The sequence below is a fragment of the Drosophila simulans genome, chromosome 2R, assembly GCF_016746395.2.
Source record: "Drosophila simulans strain w501 chromosome 2R, Prin_Dsim_3.1, whole genome shotgun sequence".
Classification (NCBI taxonomy): Eukaryota; Metazoa; Arthropoda; class Insecta; order Diptera; family Drosophilidae; genus Drosophila; species Drosophila simulans.
The window spans coordinates 9,845,215-9,862,582 of NC_052521.2; the positions used below are offsets into that span (position 1 = coordinate 9,845,215).

Consider the following 17,368-nt stretch of genomic DNA (forward strand, 5'->3'; position numbering starts at 1 on the left):
GTCAACGGCGAACTGATCCGATAAGCTGTCGCGCTCTTTTGGCACTCGTAAAATTGAGGGACTTTCGAAAACCCTGCCCTATTCCAGACACATGTGCCAATCACCTGGGGTAATTCACCGTAATTGCTTCCCATCATATCACCTGCAGATAAGAACTCGAAATGGGATTGTTGCGAAACCGATAGTGCTTCAAAACTCGAACATTACTAATGAGCTTCGCTTGAAACGAGATAAACTAAACACTGCACAACATGAATTGAAAACCAGCGCACTTGTTTGCGATTATTTGAGCCAAAACAAACACGATTTCCTGTGAAAAAGTATTCCGAAATCGAAGAAATAGAACCCAACAAAATGGTAGCCGTAAGAGTCATTATCATTAGCTCAAACCCGGGGAACAAGTGATCTTAGGGGATCAGGTAAGCGCAGGTAGAACCAGTGCAGGCCAAAATGCAATTAGGTTTAGGGATCAGCCATAGTTTCAGGTCGAGTTTAGGGTGCCAGAAGAAGATTACCCAAGATCGGTGGGCAGCTGCACAATACATCAACTGATTGATTTGGTTTGAAAACTAAGCCTGGGGTGGCTTAAAGGCTTATCATATTTCCATTTTCGGCTCGAGAAATAAACAATCGCGGGAAATGAGGGAGGGATAATGGAAATCCCCGCAAAAAGCGCAAATAATGCAAACAAATTAAATGTCCTGCGCCCCTTCGAAACGAGAAAGAAAAGCCACCCCTAAAAGTGAAAAGTGTCCTGGAAAAACGGGGAGCCGCCTTATCAGCTGCGAAATTTATCAATGCCAGCTCCAAGGCAGCTCCAAAAAGGACCCCAAAAAGTCTAGTCGTAAAAAATTGTCGGGCATGTCATATGCAAATGGAATGAAAATCTTTGAACAAATTTTTAGGTCATGGCATGTCATAAGTCGCAGGACTTAATGCCAGATTTAATTAAAAGCATTCCCTCACATAACTTCAAGCTTTATGTGGTGGGTATGTAATTAAAAAAAAAAAAAACTTTACTTACATGGGTGTAACTAGCTGTAAAGAATTGTGTGACAACAATGGACTCACGTGGCTTCTCGACCATTTAGTACCCTATAATAATGCATCAGTTAAGGTTGATAAATGACTGTGAAATGGGTAGGAAACATCTATAAATTAAGTAACAAATACAATTAATATTATTTCTTTCGCTCCTAAGGCCTACATATGTAGACTAATGGCTTTCTTACGTTTCCCTCAACTTGCTATACAAACTAGTTGATTTCATGGAAGGATCCTACCTATACCGTGTACCAAAAACTCACGTGCGAGGTGCTGTTCCCATTTTCGTGCTTATTTGTGGCGCTCTGTGTTTTCACTTTCCTGGTCATATTTCCTCGCTCTTTAGCCTGGGAATTGTGGCAATTGTTTGGTGTTGTCCTGGGCGAATCGCCTCACCCAGACGTTCCCTGGCTTTTACCCGTGGCCAGGAGCACATTTAGCCGCATTACGTGATACAATATATGAGTGACATGTTATTCTAATTTCGCACCCCTTTTCATATTCCTGGACACATTTTTTCCGCTCGTTCCGAGGGTGCGCTTGTCAAAATAAACATTTCCATATGGTGGTTATAGCCCCGGGGCTCTGTGTCGCAATGGGAAAAAAAGAAGAAAGAATGGCACATTCGGTCGGGGAGAGAGTGTTTAGAGGTCTCGAATGAGGTCACTTCTTCTCCGTTGAATGCAGACTAATTACGAGCCGATGCAAAGTCCCTCCTCAATGGTGTTTAAAACGCGGACGTCACTCTGAAGTGTTGACAAAGCGCCGGAAATTGTTCGTCTTTCGAAGGTTGTGGGTTCTTAAGATGTGTACTTTATATAGAAAGTATATACATATATGCATGACTAAGAGCCGCTTGAAGGACTCGGAAATATCTCACTTCTGTGGCACTTATTGATGGTCGATGCGAGATGTCTTCTTCGGGTTCTTTCTTAAGAGATTTGCATTGTGCCAGGCTTTTCATCTGCCAACAATGACAACTTCTGTTCCGGCACATAAACTTTTGCCAATGCAGTGTGGTTTAACAAAAGTTGGTCTTGTCATTTAATTAAAAATGTTGTGTTATATTTGTTTCCTTGCCAGCGGAGGCAAAAAAAAGAAAACAGCTTGTAGATGTTGCATATACTTGGGGAAACTCATGTTGCGGGAATTTTTATGGAAAACAGCAGGAGGAACCGTATTCGACACCAAATAAACTGAAAAACAAAGCTATCCAAAAGTCAGCAGAATTTTGACACCGGGAAAAAAAGTTTAAGATACAAACAATTTCCACACTAACCAAATCAAATGTTACAAAATGAGAGAGAATAGTTCCTCATTGCTATTAAAAAAGGAAATAAACTACACTTTTTTTATCTGTGTAACTTCTGCTGCGTTGGCAGAATGCAATTTCGTTTGCAGCTTCGAATCCGGACAAACCCGCCCTCCGCCGATTCGACATGACAACATGAATAATTCACTTGAACCCGCCACAAACACCAAAACAAGAACAACAACAACAAGACGAGACTGATTCTGCAACCCGAAATGTTCGAAAAGTTCAATGCACGCAACCACAAAATCCAGATTTTGACCAACCTAAAGTAAGGAAGGGTTTCGTTGGAGAATCTGCAAGAAAGCGAAGAGATCTGGCTGCAGTTACAGGAAATCATTCTGACCATAAAAGCATCTGGGCAACAATGTATCTCGCTTTACATTTAGCACACTGTACTTTTCGCGGGGGCGTTTCCTCAAGGATTAGGGCCTATTTGCATAGGACTGCGTGGGTGATCCGTAGGTGGGGCCAATGCATTACAGCGAAGGACACGGCTAGAGATTCCAGCGAAGAAATGCCATTCAGCCCACTTGAGGTAAAAGCGATCTTTCCGTACTTAACTTGTTCGGCTGAGTGGCTTAAAGTGCCGTTAAAACAAGCCTGGCCTGAACGGCAAATCTCACACCTCTGGTTGGTTGGCTGGTCGGACGGACGGAGCTCCTCCATTTGCCCATTTAGCATTCCCGACTCCATACACACCAGCGGGGCTATAAAATATCAGAAATTATCTGCCTCCACGCCTCGAATCGCACTTAATCACCTCGAGCAGATGCCAAAGGAGTGAAACGGCCGAAACGGAAGTCGGCAACAGTTTTTTAAATGCAGTCATTTAGCCGAAGTGCCAAAGTGCTGGCCATGGGGTACCATGGGTACTCTCTAGCTCTCTAGGCTCCAGAGATTTGTGATATGGGCTGGCCGCCACGCCCTGGCCAAAAGAACTCAATTCTACCGGATGATTTTCTTCACTTGAGGTGGGGAGCTTGGAACTGGCTTTGGTAATTATTTTGTGGCCAGTGGAGCGAGCGATAAGACAGGCTGGCAAAGTAAACAAAGTTTTTGCATTGTTTTTCCACCAGCCCCCCCTTTGGAATCTTCGCTTCTTCGGGCTCGCATTTCTTTTTTATGCTTTTTTTTTGTGCATTTTCTGGTTTCAGGTTTCGCGTGCCCATGGGCTACATTAATTGAAAAAGTCGCTCGCTTTGGTTGGCAAGCAAATGAAGTTGGTCTTGGCTTTGGAACTTACTTGACTGACGACCAAGAGCCCACTCCACCACCGTCTTCGCCTCGTGCTTAACCCCCTACTGCCCACTCGTGCTGCTCCTCGTGCTTAACCCCCTTCGGACTTATCGGTCAACAAAATGCAGTCGCCGGTCGGCGATAAACTGTGGCCATGGCTGCCTCAAAGTAGATCGATCGCTTGATTGGCGACGGAAAAGCGCCTGCCCCATCTGCGGCTCACCCCCTCCCCCATCCCCTTTGTCTGGCCGCTTTTCACTTGGAAAAATAAGTTTACTGATTGGGTCTCGCATGAAAGTTATTTTCAAAGAGCTTAAGACCTCGTTGGTTGATTCCAAGTCATTGGAATCTGTTCTTTTAAAACTAACCATAGGAAAAGTACCAAAAGCTAACAACAATTAAAGAGCTAACCTTTTCTTAGCTTTTTTATTATATTTAAAGCAACTCGATTTTCGCTGTGCAATTATCTGTAGAGCTAATCTATTGACTGCAATTGCCGCAGAAAAATAGAACATGAAAAACGAGCAGTTACAATGGCGACGACATTGTCTGGGCAAGATCACCAAAGATCAGGAAAGCAGCGAAGCGGGGAAGTGGACGGGCCCAGCCAAAAGTAATTTGTTACAACAGCCACAAGACCAAGTCACCAGCTTCGTTTTGTTCCGATCCAATGGTATCCAATCGGATTCGAATCAATTCGATCCGATCCGTTCGGTTCGGTTAGGTTCGCTTGCGATCCAAGCGCCAAGACGACCAGCCAGCTCTCGACTCCAGCTGAATGAGCAGCCGTTGCTATTATTTTATTATTATCTACAAAATGCACGTACTTTATACCACTTACGAGTATACGAGTCTGCAAGCTCAAAGAAGCTGGGTTCGGAAAAATCGAATTTTTGAAATTTAAAAGCTGGAATCGTTTGCCCATTTTTTGCCCATGTTTGCCCACCAATTAGTTTTTTTTGCCCACGTCCAGTTTTTGAGATATGAATTTTCGAACAAGTTCGAAAATTTTCGAAGATCAAAAATTTCACTTTTTTCAAAATTTTTTTTTTTTAATCGCAATAACTTCGTTTGCCCACGTTTGCCCACCCTTTAGAATTTTGAAATTTTCGAAAATTTTCGAAGATCAAAAATTTCACTTTTTTCAATTTTTTTTTTTTAAATCGCAATAACATCGTTTGCCCACGTTTGCCCACCCTTTAGAATTTTGAAAAAATTTATACTTCAGAAAATATAAGACATTCAAGTTTACCTCGGTCTACTTCGCAAAACCTTTAAAATGAGTTTATTTCGTTTGCCCACCCTTTAAAATTACATTTTAACGTTTGCCCACCCTTCAAAATTATTTTTTTTCGTTTGCCCACTCTTAAAAATAAAAAATTTCGATTGCCCACATCTTAAAACTAAATAATTTCGTTTGCCCATCCTTTAAAATTAGTCTATTTCGTTTGCCCACCCTTCAAAATTAGTTTTTTTCGTTTGCCCACTCTTAAAAATAAAAAATTTCGATTGCCCACCTCTTAAAACTAAATAATTTCGTTTGCCCAACCTTTAAAATTAGTTTATTTCGTTTGCCCACCCTTTAAAATTACATTTTAACGTTTGCCCACCCTTCGAAATTAGTTTTTTTCGTTTGCCCACTCTTAAAAATAAAAAATTTCGATTGCCCACCTCTTAAAACTAAATAATTTCGTTTGCCCAACCTTTAAAATTAGTTTATTTCGTTTGCCCACCCTTTAAAATTACATTTTAACGTTTGCCCACCCTTCGAAATTAGTTTTTTTCGTTTGCCCACTCTTAAAAATAAAAAATTTCGATTGCCCACATCTTAAAACTAAATAATTTCGTTTGCCCATCCTTTAAAATTAGTCTATTTCGTTTGCCCACCCTTCAAAATTAGTTTTTTTCGTTTGCCCACTCTTAAAAATAAAAAATTTCGATTGCCCACCTCTTAAAACTAAATAATTTCGTTTGCCCAACCTTTAAAATTAGTTTATTTCGTTTGCCCACCCTTTAAAATTACATTTTAACGTTTGCCCACCCTTCGAAATTAGTTTTTTTCGTTTGCCCACTCTTAAAAATAAAAAATTTCGATTGCCCACCTCTTAAAACTAAATAATTTCGTTTGCCCAACCTTTAAAATTAGTTTATTTCGTTTGCCCACCCTTTAAAATTACATTTTAACGTTTGCCCACCCTTCGAAATTAGTTTTTTTCGTTTGCCCACTCTTAAAAATAAAAAATTTCGATTGCCCACCTCTTAAAACTAAATAATTTCGTTTGCCCAACCTTTAAAATTAGTTTATTTCGTTTGCCCACCCTTTAAAATTACATTTTAACGTTTGCCCACCCTTCGAAATTAGTTTTTTTCGTTTGCCCACTCTTAAAAATAAAAAATTTCGATTGCCCACATCTTAAAACTAAATAATTTCGTTTGCCCATCCTTTAAAATTAGTCTATTTCGTTTGCCCACCCTTCAAAATTAGTTTTTTTCGTTTGCCCACTCTTAAAAATAAAAAATTTCGATTGCCCACCTCTTAAAACTAAATAATTTCGTTTGCCCAACCTTTAAAATTAGTTTATTTCGTTTGCCCACCCTTTAAAATTACATTTTAACGTTTGCCCACCCTTCGAAATTAGTTTTTTTCGTTTGCCCACTCTTAAAAATAAAAAATTTCGATTGCCCACCTCTTAAAACTAAATAATTTCGTTTGCCCAACCTTTAAAATTAGTTTATTTCGTTTGCCCACCCTTTAAAATTACATTTTAACGTTTGCCCACCCTTCGAAATTAGTTTTTTTCGTTTGCCCACTCTTAAAAATAAAAAATTTCGATTGCCCACCTCTTAAAACTAAATAATTTCGTTTGCCCAACCTTTAAAATTAGTTTATTTCGTTTGCCCACCCTTTAAAATTACATTTTAACGTTTGCCCACCCTTCGAAATTAGTTTATAATGAACATAAATACGGAGATCGCAACCCGTTAACCGTTTTTTTCTTTAATATTTATATAATGTTAATCATTCGCTTACAATTTATAAATTTTTCTTAATCATTGATAAATTTCATGCAAGTCTTGTTGAACATACATATATATATAGTAACATATCTACACCCACAACTCCCCAATCACAACCACACACACTATTGTAAACAATCACACACACACATTAATGTCTAAGTACGAAATGTATTCAAAGATCGAGAGCCCTTCGATTATGCTTAGCTTTCATCTACGCGCAGCAAAGTGCAAAAGTCCGAAGTCCAAAGTCTAGACTCTGGGGCGAGCCAGTGTCCACGTCCCCTAAACATTCGATCACTTGGCGAGCCAACTGAAATAACAAAAACTTCCGCCCACACAATCGTCTCAGGATTCTCAAATTACTCCTATTTTTCGGGGCTCCTCTCTTAACGGGAGAATAGACACCTCTCTTTCCGGGAGAATAAACGTTGATAACCTTATTCTCTTAAACTTCGCTCTTAAGCTATCCCAATCCGCCTATATAAACCCAATCATGTCCCCATACATCAGTTCAGTTCTGAGTACGTTATCAATCGCGATAACACTGCTAAGCCCACTTCAACCTCGAAGTCCATTATCCAACTTAGTGATAATCCAAAGGCTCTAGTTCTTCCTTTACTGGAAATAATAAAACGTTTAATAATAAATAAAATAACCTCCTGTGTTCTTTTTTTATTAAACACTCGGTCTGAATTCGTAAATATATAGTTATTTGTATATATATATATATATGTGTTCATCATAATCATATAATATTAGTGATTCTGTTCGCCGATCCTAAGATACATATGTGATTTGGCGGCACAACTTACAGTTATTACATACATATGTAAAAATTTGGTTTTATAAGTAGAAAATCAAAAAAAAACATTTTTAAGGCGTGAGAAAACGTTTTTAACTGAAAATTTTTATTTTAAAGAGGTGGACTAACGAAAAAACTAAGTGTAAACGATGGGCAAACATTATAAAGAAATTTTAATGGGTTAATGGGGCAAACGAAATAAACTATTTTTAAAGGATGGGCAAACGAAATAAACTAATTTTAAAGGTTGGGCAAACGAAATTATTTAGTTTTAAGAGGTGGGCAATCGAAATTTTTTATTTTTAAGAGTGGGCAAACGAAAAAAACTAATTTCGAAGGGTGGGCAAACGAAATAGACTAATTTTAAAGGATGGGCAATCGAAATTATTTAGTTTTAAGAGGTGGGCAGTCGAAATTTTTTATTTTTAAGAGTGGGCAAACGAAAAAAACTAATTTCGAAGGGTGGGCAAACGTTAAAATGTAATTTTAAAGGGTGGGCAAACGAAATAAACTAATTTTAAAGGTTGGGCAAACGAAATTATTTAGTTTTAAGAGGTGGGCAATCGAAATTTTTTATTTTTAAGAGTGGGCAAACGAAAAAAACTAATTTCGAAGGGTGGGCAAACGTTAAAATGTAATTTTAAAGGGTGGGCAAACGAAATAAACTAATTTTAAAGGTTGGGCAAACGAAATTATTTAGTTTTAAGAGGTGGGCAATCGAAATTTTTTATTTTTAAGAGTGGGCAAACGAAAAAAACTAATTTTGAAGGGTGGGCAAACGAAATAGACTAATTTTAAAGGATGGGCAAACGAAATTATTTAGTTTTAAGATGTGGGCAATCGAAATTTTTTATTTTTAAGAGTGGGCAAACGAAAAAAACTAATTTCGAAGGGTGGGCAAACGTTAAAATGTAATTTTAAAGGGTGGGCAAACGAAATAAACTAATTTTAAAGGTTGGGCAAACGAAATTATTTAGTTTTAAGAGGTGGGCAATCGAAATTTTTTATTTTTAAGAGTGGGCAAACGAAAAAAACTAATTTCGAAGGGTGGGCAAACGTTAAAATGTAATTTTAAAGGGTGGGCAAACGAAATAAACTAATTTTAAAGGTTGGGCAAACGAAATTATTTAGTTTTAAGAGGTGGGCAATCGAAATTTTTTATTTTTAAGAGTGGGCAAACGAAAAAAACTAATTTCGAAGGGTGGGCAAACGTTAAAATGTAATTTTAAAGGGTGGGCAAACGAAATAAACTAATTTTAAAGGTTGGGCAAACGAAATTATTTAGTTTTAAGAGGTGGGCAATCGAAATTTTTTATTTTTAAGAGTGGGCAAACGAAAAAAACTAATTTTGAAGGGTGGGCAAACGAAATAGACTAATTTTAAAGGATGGGCAAACGAAATTATTTAGTTTTAAGATGTGGGCAATCGAAATTTTTTATTTTTAAGAGTGGGCAAACGAAAAAAACTAATTTCGAAGGGTGGGCAAACGTTAAAATGTAATTTTAAAGGGTGGGCAAACGAAATAAACTAATTTTAAAGGTTGGGCAAACGAAATTATTTAGTTTTAAGAGGTGGGCAATCGAAATTTTTTATTTTTAAGAGTGGGCAAACGAAAAAAACTAATTTCGAAGGGTGGGCAAACGTTAAAATGTAATTTTAAAGGGTGGGCAAACGAAATAAACTAATTTTAAAGGTTGGGCAAACGAAATTATTTAGTTTTAAGAGGTGGGCAATCGAAATTTTTTATTTTTAAGAGTGGGCAAACGAAAAAAACTAATTTTGAAGGGTGGGCAAACGAAATAGACTAATTTTAAAGGATGGGCAAACGAAATTATTTAGTTTTAAGATGTGGGCAATCGAAATTTTTTATTTTTAAGAGTGGGCAAACGAAAAAAAATAATTTTGAAGGGTGGGCAAACGTTAAAATGTAATTTTAAAGGGTGGGCAAACGAAATAAACTCATTTTAAAGGTTTTGCGAAGTAGACCGAGGTAAACTTGAATGTCTTATATTTTCTGAAGTATAAATTTTTTCAAAATTCTAAAGGGTGGGCAAACGTGGGCAAACGATGTTATTGCGATTTAAAAAAAAAAAATTGAAAAAAGTGAAATTTTTGATCTTCGAAAATTTTCGAAAATTTCAAAATTCTAAAGGGTGGGCAAACGTGGGCAAACGAAGTTATTGCGATTAAAAAAAAAAAATTTTGAAAAAAGTGAAATTTTTGATCTTCGAAAATTTTTGAACTTGTTCGAAAATTCATATCTCAAAAACTGGACGTGGGCAAAAAAAACTAATTGGTGGGCAAACATGGGCAAAAAATGGGCAAACGATTCCAGCTTTTAAATTTCAAAAATTCGATTTTTCCGAACCCAGCTTCATTGAGCTGAGTCTGCAGCCACAGTAGTCGACGTCGTTGTGGAAGTCGTGTGGTTGCAGTTTCAGTTTTGGTGGAGGAGATTGGTACAGTGGGTGGGATTACCCGATCCGGAGATTCCTAAAACATTGGGGATAAACTAGGTGTGCCACTTGCCAGAAATCGTGCCAGCAACTGTTTATTTCATGAGTTCACCATTTCGCACTTTATTCGTCACTCAAGTAATATTCTTGGAAACTTTGAGTACTTTTTACTATTTTTTAGCAAGTTATTTGTTTTTGCCATTTATTTTTACATATTTGAATATTTTGTGAGCAATTTCAAATGTAACAACATGAAATCATTTGAGTGCGATTCGTCACTACGTAGATTGCCTTTCTGGTTGGATTAAGTGTATATAGAGCACTTTTTAATTGCAAACGTTTGAAATGAATGAATTTATATGCATGCACTAAAAAATATAGTTGCCAGCTTAAGTTTTTGCCCCACTGTGGTGGCATTAAGACACAATCCGCTTTTGCCGCTGCTCTTGCCAGCTGTGTGTGATCTTATCTGAAGCCTTGTCCGCGTTCGCGCAACTTAAGTAGGTACTAAGTGCTGCATATATCATAGATGGCCATGCCCATGCCCAGGCCCAATCCCTACCGCTCGCATCCCGTTCTCCCTCCTGCATTCCCATCCAGATGTTGAACCCCAAGACCGGACTTTTTTGTTCTTTGAACCGAATGGCAAACGCTGGTTTAGATGTAGTGTGCTGTGCGGCTTATGACGTGCCATGTCCATGTGTGGACTCGGCTGATTAATGGCAATTATCCGCCGCACATTTTCCGTTTCCACATTCTGCGGCATGGATTGGATTGAGCTGTCAATGGATGCGGATGGCGGCGCACATCTGCCCATTAAATCCTGTGAAATGCACCCAAGCGGCGATGGTTTCAGCTCTGTGGCCATTAGGTAAGCGACTTTATGTAGGAACACTTGACGACCGAGTGGAGCCTAATACCCAAAAACAGCAAATGCAGCACATACACAGTTGTTATCCGTGGCTTTTAAGATTTAGCTTCAGAAGTGGCAAACACTTGACTCGCGAAAGTTGTGGCAGGAAGACATGTTTTCCAACACCGCTTCCCAGCGGTTTTCTAAATTTAGGTCTAGTTTTCTGAGTGCGAAAATATCCTTGAGCTGAGATGAAGCCATTGTCTGTGCTTGGCTTTTGTTCTCGGGGCCTCAGACAATGGCAGATGCAAATATGCAAATCTTGTAATGAGGTGGTAAAATACAAGTTCTCTCGCTCTGTCTCGCTCGTGCGATTCGGTCCCTTTCTACACATAAAACAGTTGCGTTCAAATTAATATTACTAATGATAATAAAATGAAATAATCTTAGTTTTAACATAGTATTTCCTAATTAACTAACAGAAATACATACAAATTCTAAGCTATGCTTTTATTATACATATTTGCAAAATAAATGTTACTCAAAAGTATTTATTTTATTCTATTTAATGCTTAAAGTCCCCATAATTTTATCGTAATTTATACTTACCACCAAAGTGTGACAATTAGATACCAAATTGTTGTCACTTTCAAGAAGTTACATGTCTTGATGCTATTATTCTGACCGCAATTGTGTTTTATATGGCTGCTGGCAATGACACAAATTGCTTTTGTCTGCTCACAATTTGCATTTGCCAGAGTTCCGTAGTTTGGCTGAGGATGATGGCACCTACACCTACTCCTAATTGAATGTCGAGCATAAAATTATGTCAGCTGACGAGATGAGGAGGGGAAGTAGGAGGAGGAGGAGGAGGAGGAGGAAGAGGCCCCTTCAGTGTTATCCACAACGATGAGGGAGATAATGACGATAATGTTGACTATAGTCATGGTGAAGTATGTGGGCGTTCGGATCACTTTACAACTAGAAAATTAGAAAACTGACAGCACCGAGCATTTATCTAATTAAGTTGTCTGTGCGCAGAGCCACTTCGGAGTGGTTCCGTAAAGTTCTTGGAACTTAACCCACTCACTCACCGCTGCATAGTGTTTGGCCTCTAAGCCGATTTTACTTTCGCCGAACAAATGAGCTTTTGTGTTGCCTGCGACACTCTACTGATGTTTCACACTCCATGGCGTTGTGGGCTGTTGGCGCCAGTTAAGGTTAAGAAAATAAAGAGGCAAAACTTTTTCGCCAAACTGACAAGCGTGAAATTGGCGGGAGAAGTGAAGAGAAAGGGCGGCCAAAGCGGCTGGTTAGGACCCGCACTTGAACTTTTGTGCCGAGTGTTTGACATGACAACAGCCAAGTAGATAAATGCAAGAAGAAGCTGGAGAAGTGCCCATTCTCGCAGAGCAAAGAGGTTGAGAAACATGGTATCGTCGTGTAGGGAAGTGAAGCGATGGAATAGGAACTTGGAAGCTCGCGGGACAAATGGGCAAGCCAAGTGACGGAAGTCACGTAGACAGGAATAGAGAGGGAAGTACAAACGTATGTACATGTGTACGTACTGGATGGCTGAGCTGGATGGAAAGCATGTGGAGCTGCCAAAACGTGATTGATGAGACGAGATCCGAAAGAGAATAGCCAGAAACCAGACGAAGGAATTGGAAAAAGTGTTCCGCAGGGCTTTCGTAGTAACGATTTCTTAATACCTCGTACAAAGGGATGACAGAAGTTGGAACTACCAAAGTCAAAAAGTGAAGAAACAACTCCAACAGGCTACTTATGAACCCTTGACCAATTTAAATATTAAGAAATTGATTAGTAACTATATTTTCATTTAATGGGTAGAATAATATTCTACACCCTTTCAACTATATGGTATTCTCTAGGCAGAACAACCACATCAAATGCGTTTAATTATGCTTTGCGGAGGGAAAGGGGATTGAACGTCAATCAGCAGAGCTCTGTTTATTTTTCATGCAAACACCGTCGTTGTCACTAGAGACATATGCAAATTGATACGGATTCGACGACTATTGCCCATTTAGTTTTTCGGTAGCCAACTGACTATCATCAGCTGCCAAATGCATGGAAATGTATGTATGGATGTATTTATATGTACATGCAATTATTGATGTCAATCAAATCATTTATATAGAGATCGGGATCGGTCACGCTCCGGCGAACGTGGAATGAATATCAATTTTAGGGCGAGTCGCGGAGAGGAGCACCATCATCATCGTGGTTTGTTGACACGCACAAATATTTTTGTCCAAATCTTTACCCCCCAACCCGAATCTGTGGCATTAGTCGTGGGTAAATATTGTCTTACAAATATTTTCCTTGACACCCAGTCGCATGTGAGTGCGTGTGTGTGTGCCCATCTCCCCACTTTCAGGTAACTAACTTGGGGTTCTGACTTCTCTGATTCGCCCGCAAATATTTACGGCATTATCATATCTAAATATGTTTGTAACTGATTCCTAAACAAACTTATTTGAGATATTCGACTGGCAATTTACTGAGCCCTTTCGAAAGACGAGCCTCTGCCGAAACCCAATGAACCGCAACATAAATCACCATTAAGCAAGAAATAAACAAAACTGCAATCGAATGGCCCCAAAAAAAAAAAATAAACGAAAACCGACTTAATTGCACTTGGCCCAGCTGATACCACGGAGGTTTCCCCCTGTTTGTCCAAAGGGGGGTTCAATAAACCTCGAGCCGTATGTTTGCCTTATTGATTGCCTTATCACCAACTTGGAACTTGGAATCGGATCGGATCGGCTTGGCTTGGCTTGGCTTGGAATCGAAATTGAAATCGACTGGGACGACGCGACGTTGCGCTAGATTTCCCATTTCCATTTATCAGCGCGTACATATATGTAGGAAAATGGCGGGGGGAAAACCGCAGACGTCGGCGATCTATAGATAACTTTTCGGGGGTCAATTCCGATTCGAACTTGGAGTCGTGGCTGCGACCTGCGTGCTGTCATAAATAAATATGTGTACGTACATGGTGCGTTTGTGTTGAGCATGAAAAATTTATTGTTCAGTGCTTTTCTTGTTTTTATTTCGATTTTCGGTTATATCTTTTTTTTTCAACCAGCCAGACCAACCAGACAATCGTATCAGCGTTTACCAATTGGATATGCAATGCATCCCAGAAACGCTTTCTAAATATGAAAGTTACCAGTTGTTGGGGCCAAATTGCTTTCGTGGCCAGCAAACTCCAGCAGCTTTGGGTTATAAGTTCAACTGTTCTCCGCCGCCTAAGTTATAAACGAGATAACGATTTCCCCCCCAGCAATGGACCAATCAATATTAATTAAGTCTTGGGGTTTGTTTACAGCATAAATCGTACCGTATGCGGTTGCAAAATGGAAGTACGAAAATTATGAACAGTGATGACGGGCAGCATCACTGTTAATGTACCTACATATATGGAACTTAATGAAGATCAATTAACTGAGTTATTAGATGAATAAATTATCCTACATTGCATCATCTTAAAAGTTGAAAAGTGTTTGGTAATAGTGCTTTAAAAACTGTCGAAATTGTAGAGATAATAATGTAGAGATAATGTAGTTATCAAATTTGATTTGAACTTAGATGAATAAATACTCTTATGAATTATTCATATGATATATGATTCTTTGGTCACTTCCTGTCACCAAACGATGACCATCTCTATGTCTAGCTATGAATTGAAAATAAAGTTTAAACTGCTTTTGCGAAATGTATAAGCACTCGTATCTTACGGATTAATGCCCAGGGTTGTCGGTGAAGGGCGTAAGGGTTTCAGTGCGATACAAAGGCTGCCACTTGTCCAAACACATTCATTGATTTACCCAGCAGCACTCGACCTGTTCCCAGTGTCCAGTTACCAGTTTCCCCCGGCCATTCGCAACATATTTGCATATGAGTTGCCAAAAACATTCATTGGACAGGATGGGTGAATGGAGGAGTGAAGGAGTGCAGGAGTGGTGCCGACCAGGCAGCAGACCCAGAGGGGTTTTCCTATCTAATGCGGTCAGTGCAGCTCCATGCCATCGTGGGCAGGGCGCCAGATACTGTTGTCCAGTTTTGCAAGAGCAACTACAACAGCAATAGCAAATGCGTGTGTGGGCGCCAATTGCTGCCAGGCCATAAAGCCCAATCCGGGCGAATGGCTCTGGAGAATTAAATGCGAAATTGTAAAATGTATCTCTGGCCGGAGTGCAATGAGCTGCCACTTGAACTTAACCCGATGAAGAACCGCAGCTGAATCTCGGAGTGGGAAATCGGAGAAGGATTGGCGGTTGGGTTGCGCACAGACACATAATTCATATGTTCGAGGCATTTATCGATTTTTCCTACCCCCCACCCCCATCTCCAGTTCTCAGTTCCACCCACCATCCGACACCACCACCGCCTCCTTCCTCACCACCACGGCACGTTCTCAGCTGTTGGTAGTTGGGTAGTGTGTTGGCCCAGTCCGCCAGAGAGCATCCCTCTTAACGCACAATATTTTTTCGATTTTGCAACAGACGCTTGCCACACAGGGCATTCCCGCCATCCGTCCATCCATCCATCCGTCCGTCCATCCTCCCGCACCCTGGTTCTGTGGCACTCTTCTGGCACCCAGCTCATCCCCTGCCCCGCATCCAGATCCCCAACCCTCGGCACAAGCTGTGAGCATCGTCATCGTCATCTAACGCGACTCTCAACAGCTTCACTTTATTATATATATCCCATAGTGTATTTCGTGCACAAGAAACATATTTCTGACGTTTTTAAAATGGAAATAAAACAAATCAACTAATTTTGAATAATATATTACGCTGATAAAAGTCTTATTGGTTTGAAATCAACACTTTATATATATACTAATATAATACCGAAATATTTTCATGTTTATCAGTCTATGTAGATGCAGTTAAACGGCAGATTACTTAAATGTTGGCTTCCTAAAAAATAGTTTTCAATCTTAAAAGACTAATGCTACTTTTCTCTTTTTGATTGCTTAAATAATACTTATTTTTTCAATAAAAATGGAAAATAAATGTGTGTGTTAACTTTACAACATAAACTCATTGAATAGCTGTGCTTGCAAACATAATTTGATGGTTTATTAGGTGTAATGTATCATTTCTATCGCATAGAAATACTATAAAACCATATGTTCAGCACTATTTATGGATATTTTCTCTGAGTGCATTCGTTGTCGCTGGATCTGTTGTTTGTTTGACTCTCTGCGGTTGCCCAACGCAGAAATGTTGTTTTGACGGGGCCAAACGCCGAGACATCGGGAGAAGTGGCAGAGGGCCTGGGGTTTTCCATGGAGCGGGCTGAAGTTGAGCTAAAATAAAATGCCATAAAATTCAGAAACGGGAAACCGGGGACAGAAGTCAAATGGCAAGTGCTTTCGGTTTTTCCAGCTCCTGTTCCTGCCGCTTTTCCTGCTCATCTTTTTGTGATGCTGATGATTCATAATGGGCGCACTATGCGTATTGAGGAAATATGCTGTACATATTTATTTAAATGCAGCAGCAGGGCCACACAACATTTAGGCAGTTAAATGTGATTTAAACGCTGTCATTTGAACAAACAATCGCACTTATCTGAAATGTTTTATACACCTTTATGGTCGCTCGATTTGTACTTAACCAGTCCGTAGGTTTGGTTTTTCCCCTTTCTTTTGTTTTAAGGGCGACCCTGGTCGTAAATAATAATGCATGTCAAAGTCAGATGATTTACGCTGCTTTGATGGCATTTTTCATTTTCCATAATTTGTTGCCAACTGGAGCGCACAAATATCTGGCTCTGTCTTATCAAAAACTCCCCTTTCTTTTTTGTGTGTGGGTGTTTGGGCCAAACAAAAAATAAAGGGGGGCTACAGGAATTATTTATTAAACTTTTATGCCCTTAAAAATTAAGTTAGCCAAAGTGTGTGTCTGCTCGGAGGTGTGAACGCACTCGTTTTGAATTATGGACTGCTTAAAAGTTTTGCTTTTTATTTGAAAAACTACAGAACTCATTATTCATTAATTGGATTTCTCTTTTCTCCATTCTCGTTTGCAGGTGAGTGCACAAAGCAACGAAAATAAATTTGATAATGAGAAAATTATGATGATAAATGGGCAAACAGCATTTTCTCACACGTAAGTTTCAAATGGAGAAAATTTTAATATTCTTATTTCAAGTTCTTATGGCTCTCGAGTGAATTCTTTCCATGTCTCTACGTCAATAAAATGGAACAATAAAATGAAAACACAAAATCCAATCAAAATCATGAAGAATAGTATTTTTCAATCGAACGATAAATAACCAAACGGTTGACAGATACTTATTTCGAATTCGGGTTTCATCAAATATAAATCAACAAAATGTAATTCCCTGTTATTGTGAAATATTCCGCCCAACTTGGCGCCCCTTCATTTGCATTTGCATTTGCCAATTTAAATTTGAATTTCGGTTAGCTAAACTTTAAAAAGCATTCTTTTTTTGCACCATTATGCCCCACTAAGTATGCACTTGTTATTGCGGTTGGCTGTCATTATCCCCGATAAAATTATGCGACACATAAATCGACGTCAAGTGCAATTAACACTTGCTGAAATTGACATAAATTTGATCAAATCGAAATGAAACCCGTT

General features: G+C 39.1%; 1 protein-coding gene across 3 annotated transcripts in view; it reads left to right on the forward strand.

Annotated features, from left to right (window-relative positions):
- The window catches only part of LOC6734182 (neogenin), a 40,356-nt gene that overhangs the window by 1,409 nt on the left and 21,579 nt on the right, over nucleotides 1–17,368 (forward strand). The window lies entirely within an intron of this gene.